Source organism: Homalodisca vitripennis, chromosome 3 (assembly GCF_021130785.1).
Source record: "Homalodisca vitripennis isolate AUS2020 chromosome 3, UT_GWSS_2.1, whole genome shotgun sequence".
Classification (NCBI taxonomy): Eukaryota; Metazoa; Arthropoda; class Insecta; order Hemiptera; family Cicadellidae; genus Homalodisca; species Homalodisca vitripennis.
This window is the reverse complement of record NC_060209.1, coordinates 60,627,052-60,653,745: the sequence shown is the minus strand read 5'-3', so window position 1 is coordinate 60,653,745 and position 26,694 is coordinate 60,627,052.

Here is a 26,694-nt window from a genome sequence, read left to right as displayed (position 1 = left end):
CAAATATTAGTATTTATTCATCCCATTTTAAATTCAATATGATAAACGACTGCGTAAAAATACAGATACTCGAACATGGCCCTTCATGGTTACAAGATATTTTTTGAACTCAATAAAATATTGAACTTCTACAAAGAAGTTAAACTTCTACAAAGTACTACCTTTGATTGTATTAGTAACCTAATATAATCAAAAGTTCAACGAAAGAGCTCTACAGACGTTTGAATATTTACCATTAAAATGTCATAAACTACTCACCGAAATGCTGGGGAGTTTTGAAATGGGTTTTGATATCTGACAGTCTCTAGTATAAGTAATTTGCAGGTTCAACCTTGCAGACAGATTTGACAATATTTACTGATGAAATCACATACAATATTCACAAAATGTTCAAAAAGTTTCAAGTAATTTGTGCTATCTCCTGGTACCTAATTTTCTCTTCGATTATAGGACTTCACCGCACTAACAGATGTATTAACCATTGATACCTCATAATCTACTCAAACAAATTCTGCATACTGAGAGTAATTTGTTCGTAAATTTCAGGGCCCCAATCCTTTGACTGAAATATTAATATTGCATTTTAAGCGTCATAAATACTTGCCGAATGCAAAGCAATTTTGAAATGATTGCTATCTATGGTGCCTATTGGTGATTTGCTTTATGATTTCAGGGCTTAATCTCATATGCCTCCAAAAATAGATATTTAATGATTCGCAATTAGTTTCATATGTAAGCACATTAATAGATACATGTATTAATTACTTTCCATTATTAATAGGAGACAAAATAACATTTATTCTTATCAGAAATTAAAGAGTTCTGCAGAATTTGTTTAAAGGAGTACTACTAATGTTTTATTGGCCACTGCTTTGAGACTAAACATTACTGAGATTGTATCACTTTGAACGAATCAAAGCAAATAATTAAGTACAGTCCAGTCTTGAAGACAACGGAGCCCGTACTGTTCAGATAATTGGTGGTCTGGCTTTCACTGTTCACTGTGACGTTTTAATTTAATCCACAGGAGAAACTGATTACAAGGAACGTTCCCCGAAGGCCTTATTAAGTAATATAGTCATCCGGCGTTGCTCCTTACGCTGACAGAACACATATTACTTCTCGACGTTTAAATTAATTTTTGCAGATAACACATTTTATTATAATTGATTAATATTTTAAACAATTTTAAACTAGAGTGCTTTGGTTTCAGTAAAAATATGAAAGTAGTATAAATAGGTGTGAAGTTATTAACCGGTATTAACTTTTTTGTAAGGTTCCACTTTAATTTTACGTCAATTTTTTGTAAACTATTGTAAAACAGAGAGAAAATGTACATATATTTTTTATTTTTATTGAATAATGCATACTTGTATATAATGTGTATGTAATTTACAAGAGAATTTGTGTTTCACAGTACATTTTTGAGTTGCTAATACTATCTACAAGCATGAAAAGAAATCGAATATAAAACAATGCATAACATTATTTGAAATAAATAGCCACTTAAATTGCCTCAAAGTTAATTGTAACAAACAAGAAATACAACTTAACTCCTTTTGTTTAATTGACGTATTTTCGTTAGCAGTATTTTGGAATATGTATGATAACTTAGAAAACGAGTTGATGTAAAAGTAGAGTGGGGTAGAGTATCGCTATATATCGTGCTTAAGGTAACCGGAATATAGTTACTAAAACATCGATGTTTCTATACATTGCTAATTAATAATAATATTACTTAGTTCATGGGTTTTCTTACTCCAAGATGAAAACCCGAAGGTTGTATTCTGAGATACGTTTTCAACCTCAGAAATGTGTCATCGAAGTCCTGGGTCTGATCCTCTAAGAAGAACCATCACATATGTAACCAGTTCTTTGGTTCCTGTTATTTTTTACTTTAGATCCGTCTTCAACCGTGTCAACCTACTACACAGCCATAGTGTCCGAAGCTGTCAATAATAGCTAGCATTAACATACAATATTATTTATCACTTTTAAAGGATATAGTATTAAACCTATACGAGTGGTGGAGTACTACGCCATTGGCCACAAAAATGTAAAATATCACTTATGTTGTAGTTTACCTATGTACCAAGTACACATTTCTCTCCCATGTAATTACGATAGAATTTAATTTATTTGTATTAAGTGCATTACTTGTTTCGTTGGTCAGTTTACGCCATAGTTCTAGACCAGCTTCTATACAAGGAGTTCCACGTTAGGCAACTTGTCAGCAGAAAATGTCAGTTGATTTAGGTAGCACTGGACTAACTAGTTCAATACGATGCCGAACGACACGGCTCGGCGTTGACTTTCGTGGGGGGGGGGGAGGGTTGGAAAGTTTGACGTTGACTCTTTCTTGACAACATAATTTATCTAAAATATATGCATTACCAAATAGAGTCGGATAATTTAAAAGTAATCTCTGATTTCTTCCTCTTGTGATAACATATTCTGTTTAGCATTTTGTTACTAACATTATTGATCTCCTAGTCATTGTAATGAAAACTAGATGTTAATTTTTAATTATATAAAAAACTAGGTCAAACGCTCGCCAGCCTTCAGTTCAGTGCAGGAAGGGTCCCACAGTGAAAAACGCCATGGCCTTTGAAGCGACTCCTAATGTGCCGAAATTTACGATTTAAACATTTAATACAGAGGTAATAGAGGTAAATGACATTAAACTTTTATTTTTGTCACCAATACAAAATCAACTATTATATGTGTTAAATATGTTTGACATTTTTACTAATCAGAAACAACTTGTTAAGTGAAATACTTGTCTCTGATGAAATATTTGTTTCTAATGGCATCTTATATTAAGGGATACAATTTTGTGTAAATCTTCTATATACCTTCAATGCAAACTGAAATTTTCTGTAACGAGAGAACAAATCGTATATCGCGCGACATAATGTTATGGTATTAAATACAATTGACGATCTAATGGTGAATTTTATTACAAAAACCATAAAAAATATGAAAGTGAAATCAATGAGCTCAATGGCACTTACTGTAATAAAACAGCCGAAGTATTGGGCCGGTCGTTAAACGGATATCACCCCAGTGTTTGCATATGCTGCTAACGTTTACGACTGTGGTTTATATACAATCGTGTATTTTAAATGAACTCCAAGTAAGATGATACTTAACCCTGCTTCTCTTAACCCTCGTTACGGTTTTATCGATATACCGACCTCCGCCTCGCCAGATTGTATTACTTACAGCGTTACCCTACTTGAAAAAGGGATTTCCATTTTTCAGAAAGTCCTGAGTGAAGATCATAAGAGTTTTCATCGAAATGTGGACCAACTTGACGGACATTGTCAGGAAGTTGAATTTTTACATAAAAGTGGTGAACAGAAATTTTACTTGGGCAATGTTTGGGAAACTATATTAGAACTGACTAATATTAAAAACTCCATAGTGAAATCTTTAGTCGGCCAAGACAAATCACACAAAGCAAGGATAATGTAGAAAATGTAATATTGTAAAATTACAATAATTAATAAAAAAAAAACTATTTGGCACACTTGGAAAATTGAATTATTTTCATTTTAAAACAATTGTTTATTGGGTGTAAACTTTCTGGAGAAAACTATTTTAATTCTTGTAAATTTGACATAAAGCCCATATCGATTCTGAGCAATTTACATAAAGTGCCATTTGAAAGGTGTATGTATTTTATTTGGAAAGCTACATTTAAAAGTAACTTATTTCTATTTTTCAACAACACCACCACCACTTGTCTGCTTTTAGACCAAAAATATTTTTAATGACCTATTAATTCCATTTCAATTCCCAAATCAAACTGCACATTGTCTTGTCATTATGCACTTGTACATTTCCAAACCACATAATTGTGCACTAAATATGTTATATAATTGTTTGTAAGAACGAATTTAATGCAATTTTCTGGATGGTAAAATTTGGGCCATGCGAACAGTAATATTAATAATTCAAGTAATTATAATAAGATACAAGGTAAAATCTGCCAAAATAAGTTCATGATGAGAAAATTCAACAAGACCAAAGTCAATAATTTAGGTGTAAACCCAGCGTGTATCTACTACAGTTTAGCTTGAAAGCTTTTACAATACTTATACAGTATACGCTGTTGTGACTAATTTGCGTAAATGCGGAAATATTACACGTAATAATATAGGGTAGGGCACACCGCCAAGAAGCTTTCCAAAATCAATATAATCTGTAAAAACTTGTGATGTAATAATTCTACAAACACGTGAGAAGAAGAGCATTCCACCAATAAGGAAGAGTCAAACTGCAATCTTCTTTCATACCGGGTGTCCTGAAAGTCGTGAAAAATTCAGCACATCTGCCGTCGATGGTAGTGAGAGAAGCAAGTTGCTTCTCATGTTTTTGCGAACCCGACTCCGCTTAATAAGAGGAGCGAGGTAAAGAAATAATTCAAAGTCCACGAGAGTTTTTTCCTCCTGTAAAAGTCAAGAGTTGCAGTCACAAATTTGAGTTTCCAGTTTTGACTGATGATACTGTGTCAGTTGATCTCGGATCAGTCCCCAATCTCAGCCATATGAGTGCTGGCACCACGCCCGCGCTGTGGTGGTACTAGCACACCGCACTGCTCCACATTCCTTCCGGTACTGCAGTATCAAGTGGACTGTTACGAGACAGTAAGTGCTCAGTTACCGTATTTGAACCCAAGAAATGTCACTCCGCGGTCGTATGTTATCCATGCTGATAACCCTCCATCGCTCCTATGATATACTAAAACCTGGTGCTTAGGTTTTACAGTCATTCATTTTGTTTCTTTACCTAAAACCATAAAATAGGCTATTATATATATGCGATGGTTATGTGCTCAGGTTGTACTAAACTAACAAAAAATATTTTGGTTTAGATATTTTTGACGCTATTAACATCTTTTTATACTTTGTCCTGCTATTTTAGGTTCCTACACAACTATTTTATTATTGGTTTTAGTTCAGAAATCCTTGTTAAAAATAAGAATGTCTAGGCATCTGTGGTATTGGCAACAGGAAATGGTAAAAACTTAGTTTTAAATTGTTTATATTTTGCAACAAAAAATAGCACGTTTAGTAGATTTATAAATGTTAAGCAAGGAGAAATAAGATGTTATTTTGATACTTCGGAATGGAAATTTTTACTAGGGAAAAAAAGAAATGAGTGGTATCGGTTAAGAGTTTGTCCCAATTATTTGGATTTTAGTCGAAATAGTGAGAGGAAACAACTGAACACACACACACACACACACACACACACACACACACACACACACACACACACACACACCACGACACATATACAACTGGAGAAGGGCCACTAATATCTATTGACTAAGGAACTAGTTCAGCATAACTAGAGTTGCAACATAAAATTTTAATAATTATAGAGATAATGTACTACTGTTGTGTTGACAAGGCTGACAGTAATTCTAAAATCTGACACTTTCAACGATTTAGATATCTCCTCTCCCGTCTCTCGCTACCAAAGCCAAGGCAATATACATGAACACTCGTATACATGAAAGGATCATAGGATTTCGGACATTTGCCATCGTTAGATGTTTCAAAAATGTATAACGCTACGTTTTGAGATTTGAAATTTACCCTCTTTTGCGTAAAATGCGTAAGAAATTTAATGCATCTTTTTTGTTATACATTTTTATAAATATCCTAAATTTTATTACCCTTTCAAACCTTCCATCGTCAATAACAAACTGTAAACAAAGGACCTGAACACGTGTTCTATATTAGGCTATTACGTGAGACATTGTTATTGAGTTAGGGAGTTTTACATCCTTAAGAGAGCACTTTTTCTCAATAGTATGTGTCGCTATTCATACATTCTCTAAGCTTGTAACCAAATTGAATTTCCATCGAATTCAACTCGAACTGATCGAAGTGATGAGTGTGAGCGCTAAAACATATTATTTAGCGTATGAGTAACATGAGTACAATTTCTTACTCCTTAAAAAATGTCAAACAGATATTTATTGTTCTAAAAAGCTATATATATATATATATATATATATATATATATATATATATATATATATACAGATTAGAATCTGTGTAAAACTCTAAATGTTATATTAAAATACAAAAAAACTTCAATAAGACTTCAATCCTTAACAGAGCGCACTTGTCATACATACCGTAAACAATAAGATTGTTTCTAATCTACTAGTGTATTGTTATTGAATTAATTCTATTACTTTAAACAATTCTCTAAACTCCATAACTCATTTGAATTTTCATACAATTTCACTGTTTTATATGCGTGTTTCAAACTATTAGTTACTAATATTATAACAAATACAGACTGTGTTAGGTTTAAATGTATCTCACAATAATGTTGATAATTCGTTTAAAAATTAAACTCGTGTTACACAAGTATTTACCTGGTTTTATATATAAATGTCGTATCCAAATGCTATGAAATTGCTATTCGTTTACGGAAAGCTCTATTACTTGCAAATTTTAAATATTTTTCGTTATAGTTATTTTTAATTACAATTTAATTACTTGAATTGTTCTCTAAGCTCGTAAACTACTTAAATTCTCGAAAAAAATTGGCTGCTGTGTTCTTAGATACATATTAGTTAGTATGCGAATGAAAAATAATAATACACTTTATTGCTCAAAACACATAACTCCAAAAGCTGTTTTTGTTCATTCCTTTGAAAGTCTAAGTAGACAGACTGAAATTCGCTTTAAATTGAAGTGATCTGCTTGTAGATGTCAAAGTGAAAGAGCGAGCAAGGAGCGACCACCTGGTAACTGGCGACACTCCTGAGGATCCCATACGTCAAGACGTGTAGCCATCTGTCTCATAGCTATGTGGTAGACATTTGTAAAAGAGTCGTAGATTAAGCTACAAGCATCTGTCCTCCTCCATTCTTGATAGAGTCACTTAACATACTTGTTCAGAATAGATAACGAAGAGACTTTCGAAAATGTTTTGTTTAAAGAAATTTAAAGCGAACTAGTTTGATCCTGCGTCCGCCTTCATCATCAGGAAGATTTACAAGACTGTGGTGGCACGGATTCCATTCTAATATTAATATTGTGTATAAATTCGTTTAAAACACAAGATTCCAGAGGTCAGAAAGTTGTATTTCCTTTATTGTAACGTGTAAGGTTGCGAAATATCCTGTTATGGTCCTTCGCCAATAACGAGCGTGTAATAAAGGAAAGCGAGCTACTTCGGATCCTGGGACTCCGTCTTCGTATAGAGGAGCGATCACCATGCACTCCAGGAAACCGGTAGAATGTTTAGTGTTCGATTAAATGAAACTACATTGCATCCATAAAAATGGATTCTTCGAAGAATTACTGTTATGGACACATAGGTTTACTAGTTTGCTGCATCGTGTACAGTTGCTTCTCTCTTAAAATCACCTGAAGTATTTATGCAAAAGGATAGGAATGTCGAGAGACACATTAGAACTGGAGTTGTACTAAATATTTTACTACTACAAGAATATATGTAGTTTGGCCTCTCTTGCGAAAATTATGTGACTAGGAGCTACTTTATGAGCTTGTTACTTCTAGTTGCTGCTTAGACATTTCACGACTATTTTTCTGTTTTGTAAATACGTTTTATTTAAGTTTAGTGTATTTTAACTAGCATTTTAAACGCTACGTGCCAGTCCTCGGCTTGCTGCTTTCATATTCGTTAAGATTAGTCTAGTGCAGGTATTTATATTTTGTAAGTCACATGTACAATTTTTATCATAATTCCTATAAAAACTGCTATATAAATAATATGTACAATATAATATATATAAATAATAATACTAAATTTACAAAACAGATGTTTAAGGGCACTCTACGGATATGAATTGGACATAAATGACAATCAATTGGACCAGCACTATAATTTAAAGAGACAACTAACACCAAAAGGATTGTACATCTTTAAAAATGTACAGATATATTATGAAAGAAAAAAGTTTAAAGAAACCCTCGACAGAAGCCATAACACTAGACATTTGGCTAAGTACAAAATACACAACCCAAGGACAGAATATGGGCGCAGGCTACCAGAATATATAGTACCTAATCTATTTAATCAACTGCCTAGTGAAATAGCCAAAACTTGCCACTGTTGTCTTAGGAATAGGCCTAGCCTGGCTCAATCTCCACTAGCCTGTCCCGACATTCCACTACACTGCACAACGCTCAAAACTATTTTCATTACACAGATTCACTCTCACTGCACAAGACTATTGTTTGTTTACACTAGTTTATCCACTGATCACGAAAAAGCCACCAAATCTACTTCACTCAATGAGCAAACATAACATAAACATAACCCAAAAACAAAACATAACCTAACTACACACGATTAGCAGAAACTGCTTCGACCAGACGACACTACTGCACACAACTGGAGACAGACAAAGAGGAACAAAAACAGACATGCATGCACTTATTTCATAACACTTCACTCATAGAAGAATATATAATTATTATTAGAAGAATTGTTTTTGAATATCAAACCTTGTCATTGTAATTTATATTGTTTTCGTTATGTAATCGTTATATTATTTTATTGTTATTGTTATATTGAGTTCTAACCGCATTCATACAATTGCCAAATATAAATATAAACATGATGCCTGCCCTAAACCGCAAATATATCATCATTAGTGAATTTTCATTTAGTGAATTGATTTAAGGGATACAACTTATTAGACATTATTACCAGTAGAAGTGGAACAGTAGAAGTAAGTAAATATCGCTGGACCTCGCCGACAAGTTTTTTTATGTAACTTGGCGAGGCCAAACTATATAAAACAATGTAATCGAATAAATAAATAAATAAAAAATAATTGTTGCAAAAGGTATCGTGCAAGTATTTGTTTTACTGACCAGTGTGACATTTTTTGTCCATGCAATTTATTGTACTTCGACGCTTTTAGAAGAAACCCTTTTGAAACATTTTTACAAAATGGTCAGCCTATTAAAACTCCAATCAGGCGACTCATGCATTTTACCACCGTTTCCCTCCGCAATGAGGAAGGTGTTACTGTAATATTCCCTTTGGTACATCTATTGAATACCATTAGAATAAATTCAAGACTAATCCATCCAATGCTCGGTGAAGTGCCGATGTCCGAGTGGTCTATGACGTCGGACTTGCGATCTGAATTAGAGATAGCGCAGGTTCAAATCCTGTCTCTGAAGACCGTAGCACTTCGTATCCCATAGTCAAACTTTTACTGCGTTTACTCTCCTCATTATTCAGTCCTCACACAGGCCATTGGCCAGTATGGATGGGCAGATTAAGGCTTAACAGGAAAGTCTGTTTCTCCTTTACAAAATCATAACAATCTACTTTAAATCACTAAACACAAAAGCGTGATAAAAAAGGAACATGATAGAGAACGCAACGGTTTAGGTATTGATGAAGTCTCAAAGAATTTTATTTGCGATCGAGAGACGAATTTAAAGGCTCGACTGTTGTTAAGAATGAAGGAGTTACAATTTCCTTTATAGCATTTCTTTCCAAGGACCGAACATTTATTGAGGTTTTCTCTTTCCACCCTTTTTGTTTGAACAAAGAGTGAACAATTTTCCGTAAATCGAACGTGAGAGTTGCAGGGACCCTGCCCACGCGATAGGGACATGTTCGAACTTTTCTTCTGGAGGGTACACGAACAACTGTCAATAAATCCGTCAGACTGGATTGATAGGGAGAGTGGAAGACTGGTACATGGACCATGCATCAGTCTCTACACTGCACCTTACATAGTCCAGCAATGGGTGAGCCAACCTTATTTATCGTATATTGTCCCTTTGGCTTATTTATTGCGTCACGTCCCCTTTTGGGGGACGACACCCGTATTGGGCTGCAATACTTATTTCTCGGTAATAAATTAGTGGACTCTTTGTAATTTGTTGACTTTGGTACTCGAAAAGTGGTTTTTGTTGAATCTTAATTGGTGAAATTAACATTTCCATGAGTGTTTTTTTTATATTTAATTTGCATAAATCGATTCGGATAATGAAGTGAAGTTCTAAAATAAAACATTTCTAGTCGATTGTAAATTAGTTGTATTTATTCCATTTTTTAATGACTGAAAAGGTTCTACATGCTTGTTAATTATGAATATTCAAATACTAGATTTTATAAAAACAATAAAACTAATAACTAGCATGGTGCAGTTCTTCGGCACTGAACTTTCTGGTGCTGCAGTAAAAAATGTCTCTGTAATGTAAACGTATTTGTCATAGTTTTTCACTTGACAGTGGTTGTCGTCCACTGCGCTCCCGGACTGCCAAGTAGGCATGCAGGGAGTGGCTAGTTAGAAACATCTAATTTATGGCCGGGACTTAAACAGTAATTAAGTCTGTTGATGTGGATATAACTGGGACATTAGGAAAACATGGACCAAATCAAGAAGTTTTTCTTGACTTGGACCGATTCTCATGTTTGTATAAATTATCGGAGGACGGGCCGTAGACACACGCCGTGCACGTCTTGCCTGCAAGGATGGTCAGACTGCATGAGACACGAAGTTCTCAGCATAACAGTGCAACAAATAAGAAGTTAAGTTGGCCAAAAATTACTGAACGCATGCTAACAGAAATATTCATTTCATTGTTATAGAAAAAATGTATAATATGAGTATTACTCTGCATAAGAAAAAATGATGCAATTTGTAATTTGTATAAAAGACCATTGTAACGAATATTTTATATTTCGATTCAAGCTATTTCCCTCCATATACTGACCAATCGATAAAATATTTAAATGTGTGTTTTAAAATGAGGTGAATGTTACATATGAGTGAGATGTAATCTTGTTACTAATTCGTCAGTTTTTCAACCAAATTCATTAACCAATACATCTAGAGATACAATCCTTAAATAGGACCCCCTCTTTAAGTAACTCGTTAAGGGCAATTGTGATAAGGATACCAAGAAATTCCTGTATGCGCTAGATTGATAGGCAGCTGAATTTTAAAACTCCATAACTGTATAACTTATACGTAACATAAAAAAAAAACACTTTAAAGAGTCCAATTTACGCAAAGTTTTTTGAGGATCTCAAACAAAAATACATTTTAGGTATGTACAACTCCAGATTCAGACCATTATAAAAAATCACTTTTACTATCCGAATGGTAGTATATCTAAGAATCGACTTTCACTTTAACATTATATTACAGAGGGAAAGCAATTAATTTTAAAATCTGTTACGTTAATGAGATTGTGAATTATTATAAGACTTTCGGTTCACCTCACATCAAAAATTTGTTATCATAATTCAAATATTTTCATTTTTCTGTCGAGAGTCAATTAAAATATAAATAAAACAATATTTTATGTTATTATTATTATTATTATATTATTAGTATTATTTACGTTAATATTAAACATAAATGCGGTGAGAAATGAAATTGTAGTAGTGCCTACTAGTGAAAATTACATTGGGTGCATAAGGCTAAAAACTAACGTTTGTTGAGCTTTAAATTTTGAATTCATTATGAGAGCAATCAGCAGACGCGATTGAATAATACTGCGAAGGCAAGTGTCGGATTTTGTTCCTCAACTGTAATAAAACATTTTATTCTTTATGTTCTTAATGATCTTAAATGGTCATGGAGGCCATTTAATAGAATTTTCTGCTTTAATAAATCCTTTAAACGTGTCTTACGACACATACGCATAATTGGCTTAATAAAAATATAAGATGCCTGTCTAAGGTCTGTTTTATCAAATAACACTATCCTATTCAACTGCTGCGAAGTAACAAAACAACATTAGGATGAGGGACACTTCCAGGTGAGTGTAAGTAACTGAACTATCATTTCTTCGTCCAAGCTATCCCCCACCAATCAGGCCACACGTCTGTTCGAATAATTGTTTCACTTTATTACAAGGTGTGACAACCTGTGTCTAAATATATATTGAAAGATCAGATTTCAAACTTTGTTATTTTCACAAATAAAGCATAAATGCAGCGTCAATTACATTATCAGATGTTTATAACCTGTTTAGCCAACTCACTAAAGCAACCATGAAAGCAACCATGGTTTTAGACAATGTTAAAAGTCGATGACAAGATTTGACTTCACTCATGCACAACGCATCTTGCGCATCTTGGAGACACGATCTTACAAATCCTCGCTATATTACAGGAACCGTTATTATTTTAACTTTGTTATAAAACCTAACTTACTGAAAAAATGTGAATGGTGAATGTATCTTGTAGCAAGATATCTTGAGAAATAGTTCATCTCTATTTTTAAAATCTGCAGTTATCAGTTTGAATTTTGCATGAAACTTCATTTATTGATTTATTATCGCTGAGCATCATCGAAGCATATCACTCTGTACACTGACACAATTTCTTTTTTGTCAGTGAGGGGAATTTAAACATTTGTTTTCAGTAACACTGAATGTCTGCTTCTCTGTCCGCAGGATATCTATGGAATGAAATAATTTAAAATTCTTCATGCAAGCTTAGCGAAGGCGGTTACGCGGCACAAGGTATGGTGTACCCTTAAAGTAAAGTAAATAAATATGTCTTATTTGACCAGACGAAGTTAGAGCTAAGAAGCCTCTCTAACATTTAACATGGGGACCAACGGCTTAAAGGTGACTTCCGAATCACCACCAATGGCCGAGCACTCTTACCTTATTGGCTGAGCTTCAGCGAAGACCATCACTCTTTCGAGAGACTGGAGAAGTTCTGTCTGTCTCTCCCCAAGGTAAATGGAAAATGTAATTAACAACCTACAAACCCTAAATTTTGCATGAAGCTTCATTTCTATACGAGCAACACTGAGATTGATAATGATGTTTGTCGCTCAATGGAATTTGTCAGAGCGTTGGAAAATATTTCTACATTGATCTTGTGGGTAACATGATGGCAAATCGAAAACAGCAGGATCAATAAATGTATAGGCAACATGTGATTTTTTATTCATAGAGTGGAAAGTCACTGTTAGTAGTCGGTGACAAGATCTGATTTCAGCGTATTCTTGCGTTGCAGTACCCTCCGTAGTTCACAGGAACTTTTTTTATATTTATTATTGTTTCGAAAACTAACTTAATGAAAAAAAAATCGGTACCTTGTGGCAAGATATCTGGAGGAAGATTTAATTCTTAGACTTTCTTTTACATAAAACAAGAATGTGTCCTTTCACAGTCTACGTCTACCATGTCTAACCATAGCATTTGGCTGAACGTTATTTTTATGTTAATTTCTTTATTGCATGATCTGTATTGTCTGTTTCTCTGCCACAGGACATCTCAAAAATAAAAGTAGTTATGATTAGACATTTTTCTTTTATGATTAGACAACTTCAGCGATGCCTGTTAAGGGACACGTATTGGGGCTTACTCCTACTTTGTACTTCCAAGATGGTGACGTGACGTAGGTGGGGAATAGAGAAATATGGTCTCTAATTTTATTATTCCTAATTTAAACCTTTAGGGTATGGACTATAATTATTCGTACTTGCCTCTATGAAAAATTAATACTAAGAGATTAAAGAAAAGCAGTTCCAGATGAGATTAGGTCTGTTCTCTTCGTAGAAATCCGAGCTTTTTAGAAAAACCCCCAAGAGAAGTAAGTTTATGTCGGTATAGTCATGTCAATGTGCGGTAAGAATAAAAATGTCATTAACAATTTTGCTCTTTTCAAATGCTTATCAAGCCATCATCATATCATTGTCTCCACCACAATGAGAACAAATAGTATATAAATTACTGATTGTTTAATGTTATAGTTTTCAGGAATTTATATCAGGGTAAACAACTGATATAAATACCGTATTATGACAATTTTCCTAGCATAATACACAAGAATTAATTCCTAATACATAGGTGCTAAATATAACCTAAATTGCTTGCTTGTGTTGCATCTCAGGCAAGTCACAATTCAGACAGTAGTTAAGTACCTTAATTGTACAAATAAATAGCAAGTTGAGTATAATTCACTTTTCACACGAGCCACCCACTTGTGTCGCTTGGCTCTCTGCACACGTCTCAGGACAGGACTACGCCATTACAGTCCTACAGCGCTGCGGCCGTGTCTCTCGTACAGATATCTCAATATCAGGGTAACCTTGGAGTTAAATGGTTGTAGCGATGACACTGTAAAATAGCTACAAGACACTCTTAAAGCGACGTGTGTGATCTGCCGTGTCGCGTGCGTGCGGGTGAGCGTGTCCACTATCAGACAGCCGCGCCGCCCCACCTTCTCGCCGGTCGATGTTGATATTTTAATTAAGGCACTTAGACCTTGTGGCGTAAATTTCCTACACCACTTATTCTTCCCCTAGCTCAGTCCGATTTGTAATATATGAAGAATGATAATGAGATACAAGATATAGCACTGAATGCAACCTTTCTTCCGCTAAAAGATAGATGAAGATTCAATTCATACATTAGGAATAGCGTGATTTGAAATCTTCTATTATTCGAGTATTTACTTAGAACTTGCATTGTGTAGTATTACATAGTCAAAGAGTATATTCGTATACTACTTCGTTACTCCTATAATGCCTTTGAAATTAAAACTTTTGCTACATTTTCATAATAATTAAAAAAAAATATATCTTATAACAAATGAATTAAGTTAATAAGGAACTAAATAGAAACTTAAAAACATTGATTCTGGCAATGAACAGTGCTGGGTTGCCAGGGACTTTGTAATCATCATTCAATTCATACATTTTGAATGGCGTCTTTTGAAAACTGTAATGGATTCAAGTATTTAGTTAGAACTTGCATTGTGTAGTATTATATTTGTCAAAGAGTATATACAGTACTAATTCGTTGCTCCTATAATGCCTTTGAAATTAAAACTTTCACTATATTTTCATAATAATTTAGAAAAAAATCTCGTATAAAAAAATTAAGTTATTAGGGAACTAACAAAATAAACTGAAAAAAATTGTTCTGGAAATGAACAGTGCTTAGTTTCCTGGGATTTTGCAATAATTATTTAACAGTAGCGCAGCTGGATATTCGAACTGGATTTACTACAAGCCAAATCCAACTGTAAATTGCATAAAGTATAACTTTACTGGTTGGCATCTGTTTTATTTTTACAGCGTGGATTATTATTGTAAATAATATTTTCTTTCGCATATATACTTTGGGTACTATATGGTACCTCAACTCACGGATAAGATTTTATTCTCCTAAATCCCTTTCTAGGCTGCGCCACTTTCATATACTGAGTTTTAGGTGATATTTTTACATTTATATTTGGTACAAACTGGCAATGATGATTTCCTGTGCAAATTTACGCACAGAAAATTTAGGATTAGGATGCGACACACACACACACACACACACACACACACACACAAATATATATCATTATACGCATAGATTATCACTTAAGGACATTTTAATCTCGGAAAAGTTTGCAGCGTGGGCAGGTTGTTGTCGTGCAGCGCATCCTTCGGCATCAGGAATAGAGTAGGAACACGCAAGTCAGGACTAAACCGTGGCAATAAATATGTGGTGTAGGAGGATCTCAGGACATCTGGACCCGTCGTCCTCGTTCTGACCCTCTCGACAGAGATAACTGACTAATGATTCTCAGTCACGAGATGTGAACAGTATTGACGATATCAGTCGTGTAGTATCAAAATCGGCTATCTCCACCTTGTATGATCGTTCAGAAGAGCAAAGAAACTGTTACATATATTTATTAACTCATGATATTATTGCCATTGGTTTGAAAAACTATAAAAAAATCAGGAAAGATATTCGAAAAACTAGTTTTGCCTTGGTTTTGTTCGTAAACTAGTAATTAAAGCTTAAAATATGGTGATTAACTTCTAGTGATGGTAGATTTTGATACCAAATTGTGTAACTTTTTAGCGGTAACACCTTATTTTTTTATATTTACGTATTTTTATTTAAAACATGCTTTGGGGAATAAGCATAATAAAGTTGATTAAAGTTCAGGGGCTAGATAGTTTATATGTCATTTAGAGTAAACCGATTAGGTGTACTCAGTGGTTCTTTATAGCAGGGGATTTAAAGAGACCAGTCTGGTCAAAGGAGAACAAATGTTTCAATGTCGAAAAATTAAAACACAGTGTATTATTCACATCTTTATTTCCATTTCTTTTCATGTGAGAAATTTTAAAACTCTCGCAAGATTATGTTCAAATTTCTCGAGCTCATGTTGTGGTTTGTAGTCTTGATCATGTCTGATGATCTCTTTAAAGCATTTGAACTTATCCATAGTAGTCCATTCATGGTGAGTGTTAAGGAGATTCTTTCACGTCACTTATGTCACGCTGGTTTGATGTTGGTTAAATTTCCTTTAGGTATTCCTGTTGGCTTTATGTCCCTGGTTTCATAATCCTGTTTGTTTATTATTTTGAACTCATTAAAAAAACTGTTGTAGTTTTATTCACCCTTTATCAAGATTTTATTTTAAATTATCCGATCTTTTAAAATTAAACCTTTTGCTTGGTGAAATTTTAAAATGCCAAGCGCTTGTAGCTTTGAATATCCTCTTTGCTTTACTTAGCCAATGAAATATCACACAGTCCGTATCCAATTTCTGTATGGTAGTTATTTTTGTCAATGATGTCTAAGTACTCGTCTGGATTATAAATAATCTCTTGTTTTCTTATATCCACCTCTATTTAAAAAAAAAACTCGGTCTGAAGGCAAAAAAGAATGCCCACAACTGGAAAAAATCACTTCAACACATTTAATGTTGTCAGGAGCATCAATGAACCATGTCTAACACATTCGCAGTAAGGACTGATTTTTATTTTGGCTCTCGCATGCATCCGCCATAAGTCTTATCCGATTGTATGAGTTCAGTTTGCAGAAGATATCTGATTTCACCCTTTTGCAAACTCGTCTTCCGTCCACCGATATCTGGTACATACTGTTTTGTTCAATATAGTTGTGAAATGTTCTGCACAATGGTAAAGTAATAAAAATATATAAACTGTCTGAAGTAGTAAGCCTTCTGGTTTGTAACTTTGGCATGCAAACTTTTTTGCATATCAAATGACAATATAAACTGCTTGTCCTTGTGCATGTTAAATAACGATTTTGCTCGCAGCTTATGTACTCTTTTATTCATCATTCTCAAAGATTTATTTTAGGAATCTTTATCATTTTTCAATTTTCCATAAATTACAATGCAAGTTGAACAAGCATTATTTTTTGGGCTTTTATACCAGGTTAAATTTTCTAATAAAATATACCAAAAGTAAGATGGCTTCACTTTTAAATCATTAAAAACTTTATTATTGTACATTTTGCACAACTTGTTGATACTGAGGGCTGAAGAAAAACATCTACGTACTTATTTGCCACGACTATAGTGTGATTCAATACAGTTTTAATAACCAGACAAACCCTTTGATTAAATTTTTTCTTCGTTAAAGCAAGAATTTTTATCACCTCCCCTTTTCACCGTATCCACTGCGCCTTTACCAATAAATTGTTTAGGCACATAGTCTACTCTCGCTCTTGTCACATTTAATATTTTTCAAACACGCTTTGTTTTCAGACAGGTAGATAGATGCCATCATCAGAGCGCCTAATATAAAATTTAAGTTGTAAGGTCCTCGATTCTCTGCTTAAGTGTTTGGTTCGCCTCCTTTGGATGGGAAATGTAGATATACAATTTACTAGACAGTTGTCTTGGTTTACTTTCGCTTAGTTTTATAGAACTCGTTGTGGAAGTCTAATCATACGCTTTTAGTCTTTTAGTTTTTAATACTTTAAAGTCTTAGTGTATGCTTAAATTTAGAGAATTCTGGCAAGGTTGCAGGAGGGTACCTGAAAGGAACTTAGCTGTAGGTCCTTCAATAAATGTTTCGGTGGACTCGTTTAGACTTCTTTATTATTAACTATGTTTTGAAATGAATTTCAATCACTACGATTACAATATGGTTCATCTAATAACCATTGTAAGCTTGGCCTACGAATAATGAAAGGTTTCAACCTAGGCCTAAACATCCTCACCTGTTTTACAATCGCATTCTTCCACTTGCCCGGTTGCTGAATTCTTTATCTGGCCTTACTTGGAGACACAGGATCAAATTTATTTCCCATAATAGAACAAAGATTTATAACTGAGAATAAGAATTTGTAACTGAGAAAGCTTAACTGTCCACTACACAGTGGTTGTAAAAATCCTTCACTGAAAGAAGGTTATATTTTGACAGAGAGCAAACCGGCCACGTGACTGTTTCCAACACTTATATTGGATTGATTGAGATGGTCGTGTTCAACAAAGTGTTACTGACTTAGTTGGGTCTGATACTAATACGAATATTTAGACGTACTTTTAAAGGGGTTGATTTTTTAACGAACAAATTTGTAAATATGGTAGAGAATCAGTTGAATTATTTTTATGAGTCTTAACCTCAATTTTAAACCAAAGAGTGGAGATAGCTGCGTTTGATACTACACGTCTCATATACTCGTATAATTATATGAAACATTTGAATAGTGAACATTGGGTGATCAAAACATCTAGCCTCTTCTCTTTCAATTCTTTTAAAAATGTACTGCTCTAACCAAAGAAAAGATTTAAAGGTATTTTTGTGTATATTTCAAGGTTAATAGATCATACTTTATGTAAATTTAAAACTAAAATAAAGGAACAGTCTATGAAAGAATTCAGAATTCTATGAATTTTAGAATTCAGACCCTCCCTTTGTGACACACCATTACAATAACTCCAATTTCGGCACTAACCGAAAGGATTAACTTTTATTTTTATTACACGTTTTTTGATACGATTTTCGGTGTCTACAATAAATATGCAACTTAAAAATAAAATGCATTTAAAGATTTGATTTAGGCGTGTACAAGAGAAATATTATTACAGTTGGGTTTATTTTTTGGGGTAAAATTACAACCAAAAACTATTTTCTTAAGGAGTTACTAGGCTTTTTATTTTATAGTTACAGATCTTTGAGATATCTTAAGTGAAACTACGAAATATAGCAACAAGGTTTAATTACTCCACGATGAATTATAAACAGTTCAAGTAGTTTTTAACATACAGGAGATATCGGTTAAAGATGATTATATGATTCTTTACAATATAAATGTGAACAATTTAATGTCACTTTTAAGTTAATACGACTTAAGGAAATTACTTGTGTTTTAATAAATATTATTCAAAGGAATCGTGTATTTTAGTATACAAATGTTTTTTTATTCTATACAACAATAATATCCTAATTCTCAGGATTTTTATTTTGGGTTGATAGCAAGCTTAAAACTCTTTGTGAAATCCATTTTCTCTGGCTTCTGAGTTTGTCTGCTAACTTATGTCTTCTTTTCGAATGGCAAGAATTATTTCTAATTTGTATTCTTACGATACTATCTATACAATTATTACCCGTCATTTATAAGGGAAGGTTGCTGTTAAAACCTTTTTCGGAGCATCTTCTCAGGATTTTGTGCACGTCAATAAATGGCATTATTTAACTCGTACGAATTTCCTCGCCAGGTTTTATTTTCTATCTTCTATAGTTAAAAGGTTAGTGGTTGTGGACTTTAGGCGTAATCTTGCATTTAGGAGAAACCAGGAAAGAGCTAGATGGCATTGATGCTAACTTTAAAGGTAAACTCTGGCTTATAAGTTTAATGCGTGTCAGCTTCAGATTATGATTTATAAAAAGCTAGATTCTTTAGGTGAGCTAATAATGTCTTTCTATAAATAAAATGTATTTTTCTTCCGTATTAGGTTACTGATCCTCCTAGACTCGAATACGCTGCACATTGCTAATCTGTTAAAATTGCTTTTTTAAAACATATTCCATATTTATTTACGTATTATTAATTAAAATTGAATGTTCCATCAAAGAAATGTATCTCAATAGACTACTTGTAAATCAAACTTTACATAAAATAAAAATATCTCACTTTAACTTTTTTTTAAATTTAAATAAAACTGCTTGTTAATTGATCAGACATATTAGAGACGAAATATCCAGTAGGTACTATTATTTATTATAATTCCATTTTAAAATTAAGGTTATTTGGATATTTCTAACACAAATCAGTTTCACGAAACCCTGCCGTGTGCACTCTTAACTATATTTTCAAAATCCAATTTTAACAAATTTAAAAAATAACAAAATTAAACCATATTTTCCTTGGGATATTACTAGATTAACTAAATATTTTACTGATTAAGTTCAGTGGCCGAAGAAATATATTTTTAAAGTTATGTAAGTGAAACGTTTATATGTACGTATCTGCGTCCGTTCGCATGGTGCATCTCGAGGGAAATAGGTTGTATATAGTGTATTTAGATACGTATATTTAAAATTACTTAGAAAAACAGTGACGACGGTTAACCAAATGTCCGAATAAAAATTAACGTAACCTTTGACATTGTTATATAATAATAATTCGAAGGTTGACATAGAGCACAAGTTTATAATACAAACATGAGACAGGATTATAATATAATATGCAGCCACGTCTTAAGATTTGTCTGACGTATCCTACTTCTGAGCATTGGTCTTATCAGTTAACCTTCTCGTGAATATCAATTAGTATCAATCATATGGTAAAATCTTAAATGCAGTAAATTAATTCTCGACCTAACACAACATGTTGTTACCCGAATTTGTCGGATATTGAGAGTTATTCAATACAATTGAACTTAATAATGTGATTACACATTTTTAAATGTATTTACTGCAAAAATAAAATATTATATTAAGAGGTTTACGTTACTTCGTAGACCACAAAAATCAACTACATTTTAAAATAACTAAATCTTTACCCTTGCTATGGAAAGGTTTCAAAATATTATCATTGATTAAATTAACTCCAGTCAACAATTTTAATGGAAGCAATAGCAGTGACGTAAACTAGGATTTTGGCTTTTGTGAGGGTAAATTTAACTAAAGAGTATACCACACCATGGCTTGTAATAGATCTAAAATTCAACTAAATTAGATAGGTCTAATTTAAAGTACTGTTGTATTCAAACGTTTTTGAATTGCTGTTATAGCAAATGTTTTTAGCTTTAGGGCTTTTAGTGAGGGATTATATCTCTCTAATCCCCTCCCTTATTACGAAATGGGCAAGAGAATGATTTACCAATATCCATTGAAAAGTTTATTTTTCCTCATTTGCTGATCTTTGAAAGTATATTGTGTTAAAAGCTTCTTTCACATTTCACATATTAGATTTTATTTTTGTTTTCATATTTTGTCACATCAGTTGTCATAATATAATGTATAATTTTAATCTTTGAGACCATAATATTCTGATGTAAAATTTCACCATAAATTAGCCAATTCACCAAGAGAAATAAAAAATAGGAATAATACAGGAAGCAAATTGATATATTCACGGGGGTTGATTGCTCAGAATTAGGAGACGTCAGACCAATCTTACGACGTGGCTGCATAAACTAAGTACTGATTTAGAAGTACCCTACCATCGAAACTATGTATAACGTAAAGAATAATCTAATTTAATTGCAAACAGGTACTCAGCATGAACATTTTTTAAGCATTATAGAATTTAAGTTGTTATAGAAAGATTTAACGTTTGGTCATAAATGTTGGAAATTAGTTACATATAATCAATACCGGTAACAGCAGTGTTATATTTCCGGTAATTTGCTGTGAATATTAAAACACAATATTTAAAAATCAATAATCTCGTTCTATCGCTGAAATGAAGTTAAGAAAAATAGCTGAAATGAAAATCTATTTAAGGAATATTGCATTAACTATTTAAAGTCCATTACAATTTAGGGAATGATCTCGGTCGCTGTTCTAGACTGTTATGGCATACTCAACTTGGCTTGATCGCTGTTATAACCTGTGGTGGCATACTTAACTTGGCTTGATCGCTGTTATAACCTGTGGTGGCATACTCAACTTGGCTTGATCACTGTTATAACCTGTGGTGGAATACTCAACTTGGCTTGATCGCTGTTATAACCTGTGGTGGCATACTCAACTTGGCTTGATCACTGTTATAACCTGTGGTGGAATACTCAACTTGGCTTGATCGCTGTTATAACCTGTGGTGGTATACTCAACTTGGCTTGATCGCTGTTATAACCTGTGGTGGCCTACTCAAGTTGGTTATGTTGCTTTTCCAAACTATAATGACATACTTAAGTTGGCTAAGTCGCTGTTCCTGACTGTGACGGCATACACAAGTTAGTTTGGTCGCTCTTCCAAAGAGTGACGCATACTCAAATAGGCTCGGTTGCTGCTCACACATACTCAAATAGGCTCGTGACATACTCAAGTTGGCTACGGACCAAGCATGTGTAAAGCACCAGACAAGGAACATTTGGCGTTGACAACTGGGTAATCCACAAAACTAGAACTAGGTTAGGTCTCTGTTCCATAATGTGATGCTATACTCAAGTTGGCTCGGTTGCTGTTTACCTGCTAGATTTTTTTGGCGTTGACCCAATCCATCTAACTAGACCCAAGATTTCCGCACATATTTTAAACAATACTAGATATTCATAGAAGGCCAAATTGGAATGTATACAACACCAGTATACTTTTATACTTCCCACAGTTATTATTGTAATTTACATCCCCTTTACAAGCCGGACTAATTCGTGGCCATTTTTATTTAGCATTGGTGGTTCCATATCAGCAATCTTAAACCACAAACAATGTTACGCACTTACTTAAAGTCAAATATTTATAGGAAATGTCTATTTATTAAAATATTAAAATTATAAATTAATATAACTAATACTCATAGAAACGCTATTCGGATATTAAAATATCTTCTGTGGTCATTTGGAAAAAAAATCTTTGTCTACTTTATCCTTTAAATACTAAAAAATAAAACAAACTTTACAAAACAAAATATAAAAACGTTTGAATGTGTAAAGCTTAAAATAATAACGTAACAGCTTTAAATTATTTGAGGTTTAACATTGTTCTCAGGGTGTAAAACTCAAAATGTTTTCACTACAGCCGGTTTTCAAGTTTAGGCCTATACTAAGTACAGTTCACTCAAAATCAAAGTGCATTGCTTCATAAAGTGGTTCTCAAGACCTTTTCCATCACGAGTTGATACAGAGAAATGGTAATGAGTAAAGATGGAAAGTCACAGTAGATAAATAAATAGTGATTTGATGGCGGCACCGTATGATAATGCTGGGTCAGGGTGCGCAAGCGCGGGTCAGCGCGCACTTTAACTTATGTCCTGCTGTCTACGCGGCGGTGGCCATTAACTTTAATGATAAATGCACGTCAGTGAGTGTAAAAGATGAAGATGTTTGCCAAGAATTGTTGGTCATCCGTCCGCGAGTCGGTGAGTCAGCCTTTCATGTGCCTTGACATGGATATTAGTATGGATATAATACACGAATACACTATATACTTCAGTTATTACGCTGGGCGCTGATCCTTCTAAAAGGTTTAGTCATGTGACACCGTAGGGATGGATAATCATTCAAAGATATATTTTACGTTTAAATAGTAGTTTTACTTTTAGATACTATTTTATTTCTTGTACTTGCCTCTGTGAGGATTAATTAAGTTTATTGCAGTTCAGTTAAAAATTACTTTATATAAATGTTATTACTAATCGTACTTCTACCAATTTAAAAATTTTTCGAATAATTTTGGAAAGAATACTAATTTTATAACAAACGCTATAGACTCATGGCTCGGTTTTAATTGCCAGTAATAAGAGCCTCTAAAATGAACTTTATACTCAAGTAAGCGAGTCGATAAAGTGGAAAGAAAAAGAAACAAACCTTCCAAATTAAGCGAAAAATATAACAAATTAGTTACATAAGATAAACATAGTAAGATCATATTATGCAGCATTAATTAGATAAACATGAAAAACGGTAAAAACTTATTAGACTATATTACAATCAAGTCATTAATTAAAGAATTGTATCATAAGAAATGTCAAAATAGGTATTAGGTACTGTATTATTAAACTTCACATTTGCCTAGAATAAAAATATGAATAACTTTAAATATTTATTTTTATTTTAAGTTTCTGAAATTTTACTTTATCCAAAAAAATAGAAAAAAAACTATATTGGCGGGTCAAAATTTTCCAATACAGCTTTTTTTTGTTATATATTTGTTGTATAATTTTAAGTATCCTACACGAATTGTTGCTTGTAGATAAAGTATAAAAACTGAAATATAAAAATTCGTTTTTGTAAATTTGTAAAAACATTGTTTGAAAATTAAAAAAGGGAGCAGCAATAAAGCTTAAAAACGGTGAATCATATAAGACCTTCTGGGTAGGCAATTTCGTTGCATTTTGTTATGTTTATAGTTTTGTGTTTATATAGTAATAAATACGAATCTAGTTCACAATGACGGCAAAACTGAAAAGGCTAAGAAATAAATTCATTTGGCAATAATGATACTTGGATGAGGGGGCTTTTGAAAAGTAAAAGATAATACGGTAAGAGTGCTAAGAAATAGTCTTTGTTTAATTTTTATATTATTATTAATCTAATAAAAAATATTGTAAAAACCTTAAATATCGTTTCTTAGAAACTGTTTTCATGATGTAGGTGTTAATATTGTACCTTCAATTATATTTTTTAGACAAATCATGTTCGTTATGCATAAACTGCACCAGAAGTTATGCTGATACTTTAAAAATATGAAGCGAATAGACCTATTACTTTTCATTATAATGTGTTTTTTCATAATTGTAACATGAATAAAGCTGTTGTGGAACAGACCACTTTGCAATTGAAGTTTTATGAATTTTCTGTTTTTGATGTTGATGTTTTTGACTGTTCTGTTTATGTATGGATTGAAATTTTCTCTTTAAAATAATATATAACAAAATACCTTGATATTGAAAAAATATATATACTGAGAGTCTGCAATCAGCGTTCACCCTCTGGAACGGCATTCCTTATAAGCATTATTTAGAAGAAGGAGAATGCAAAGGGATTGCAACTGATAGTGTACAGCGTTCATATGGCGTAGATTTTCAAACTGAAAAAAATAGTGTGTAAGCCACTAATTTAAAAAACACACAACAACTCACAAGCTAAAACACCCAAAGAAAATTCTCTCCGATGGGAAAAAATTGGTGGCCGTCCGGCTAACTGGACATGCCATCGATGTAATACAAATGAGAAGAAATGCTAAAATAGAAGTTGGTGGCAAAAAATCTGCAATATGGGCAGAATATTTTCATTTATGGTTTTTCCGATGATTAATCTGCACATGGAGTTTATTCTAAAGACAACAATACTTGGTGTAAGAATAAAAAATGAGTAATGGAGGTAACTGAATATTCAGAGCATACTCCAGCACAGAATACATGTTCCTCCAGCAATACTACTACAAATAAACCTAGCCATTCCAGTTTTGCTTTCAAAGTGTGCTTATGGAAATACACAAAATATGAGTGAACCGTTAAATAATGTTATATGGAGCAGAATAAAAAAAAAAATATATATATTTTAACTAGGTACCCTACAGCTAGGTGTACGTGACGCAATAAGAGGTTACAATAAAGGCAACATACAAAGTGGTCTATCAAACAAACACAACATCTGCGATCTTCGAAGGATAAAAAAAAGCAGGCAAGGCACTACCGGAACTTCAAAAGACGTCTACGCACCAAACACCCCTAACAAGGAACGATGATAGAAGACGAGTTTGAAGAAAATGAAGACACAGGAAACCCAGCCTACACACCAGGACACTACTGATTGGGAAGTTTTTGCCGGTTTCCGAAAGTTAAGGTTAAGGTGAAATGTAAAGGTTCTAAAAATCCAGTTATGTAAAAGAGATATTTCTGTAACTGTACCAAATTTTCACCTCTGTAAGTCATGCGTTTCCTGACTAAGGGGAATGTATATGTATAGGATTGATAAAAAAGTTCTGTTCCCCATAACAATTGTTTCTTAAAAACTGTTTTTGTGATCTGGGCACTATTTTTCAAACATTATTATCTGCAAATTATATTTGATTATTTAAACAAATTTTATTCTTGGTGCATGAATAAAACCATAATTTATATTGATTATTTAAACATATTACGCAAATTCAATTCATATTGAATGCGTTTTTTACTTTTTATGTGTTATTTTCCTTTTGTAGATAAATGTTAAATAAGAAAGCAATTCTTGGCGTGGACATTTTATATACCATTATACGGGATTTCTTTTAATTTAGTATGCCCATGAACAGTTAATGAGCTGTAATTAATTTATATCACCCTAGGTGCTCAGAATCATGTCAATAAACCCGCCTAGTCTTTCTATTGCCATTACCATTATCGAAGCCACAATCCCGGAAGACTCGAGTGTGGGGTTGTAGAAAGCACATTCATTACCACGGACAGGGCAATCTACTTACCTTCCTTATTGTTGAGATAGTGAGGTCTCGGCCTACGACCCCACAATGCACTGCAACTCTGGTCATTAATTGTCAGCAGTGCCTCGCGCCGCTTCTCGCTGCTCTTGAATATGTATCATTTACAGTACTGTACACAATTTCTACTTTACCCTGAATATTCCCACACTTCAAAAATCACACAGGAGTATACATTTTCTCCTTTTATGTTTTTCGATGAAAATAAGTTTTTTATTTTGTTAGGAACTGGTAACAAGGTCTTCTAAACTAGAACTTTCGAGGTTTTAAGGCAAGAATGTATAGTCTGCCTGACATCTGCACAACCTCCCCTATGGTATGGAAGTTAATATAGTTGTATTCAG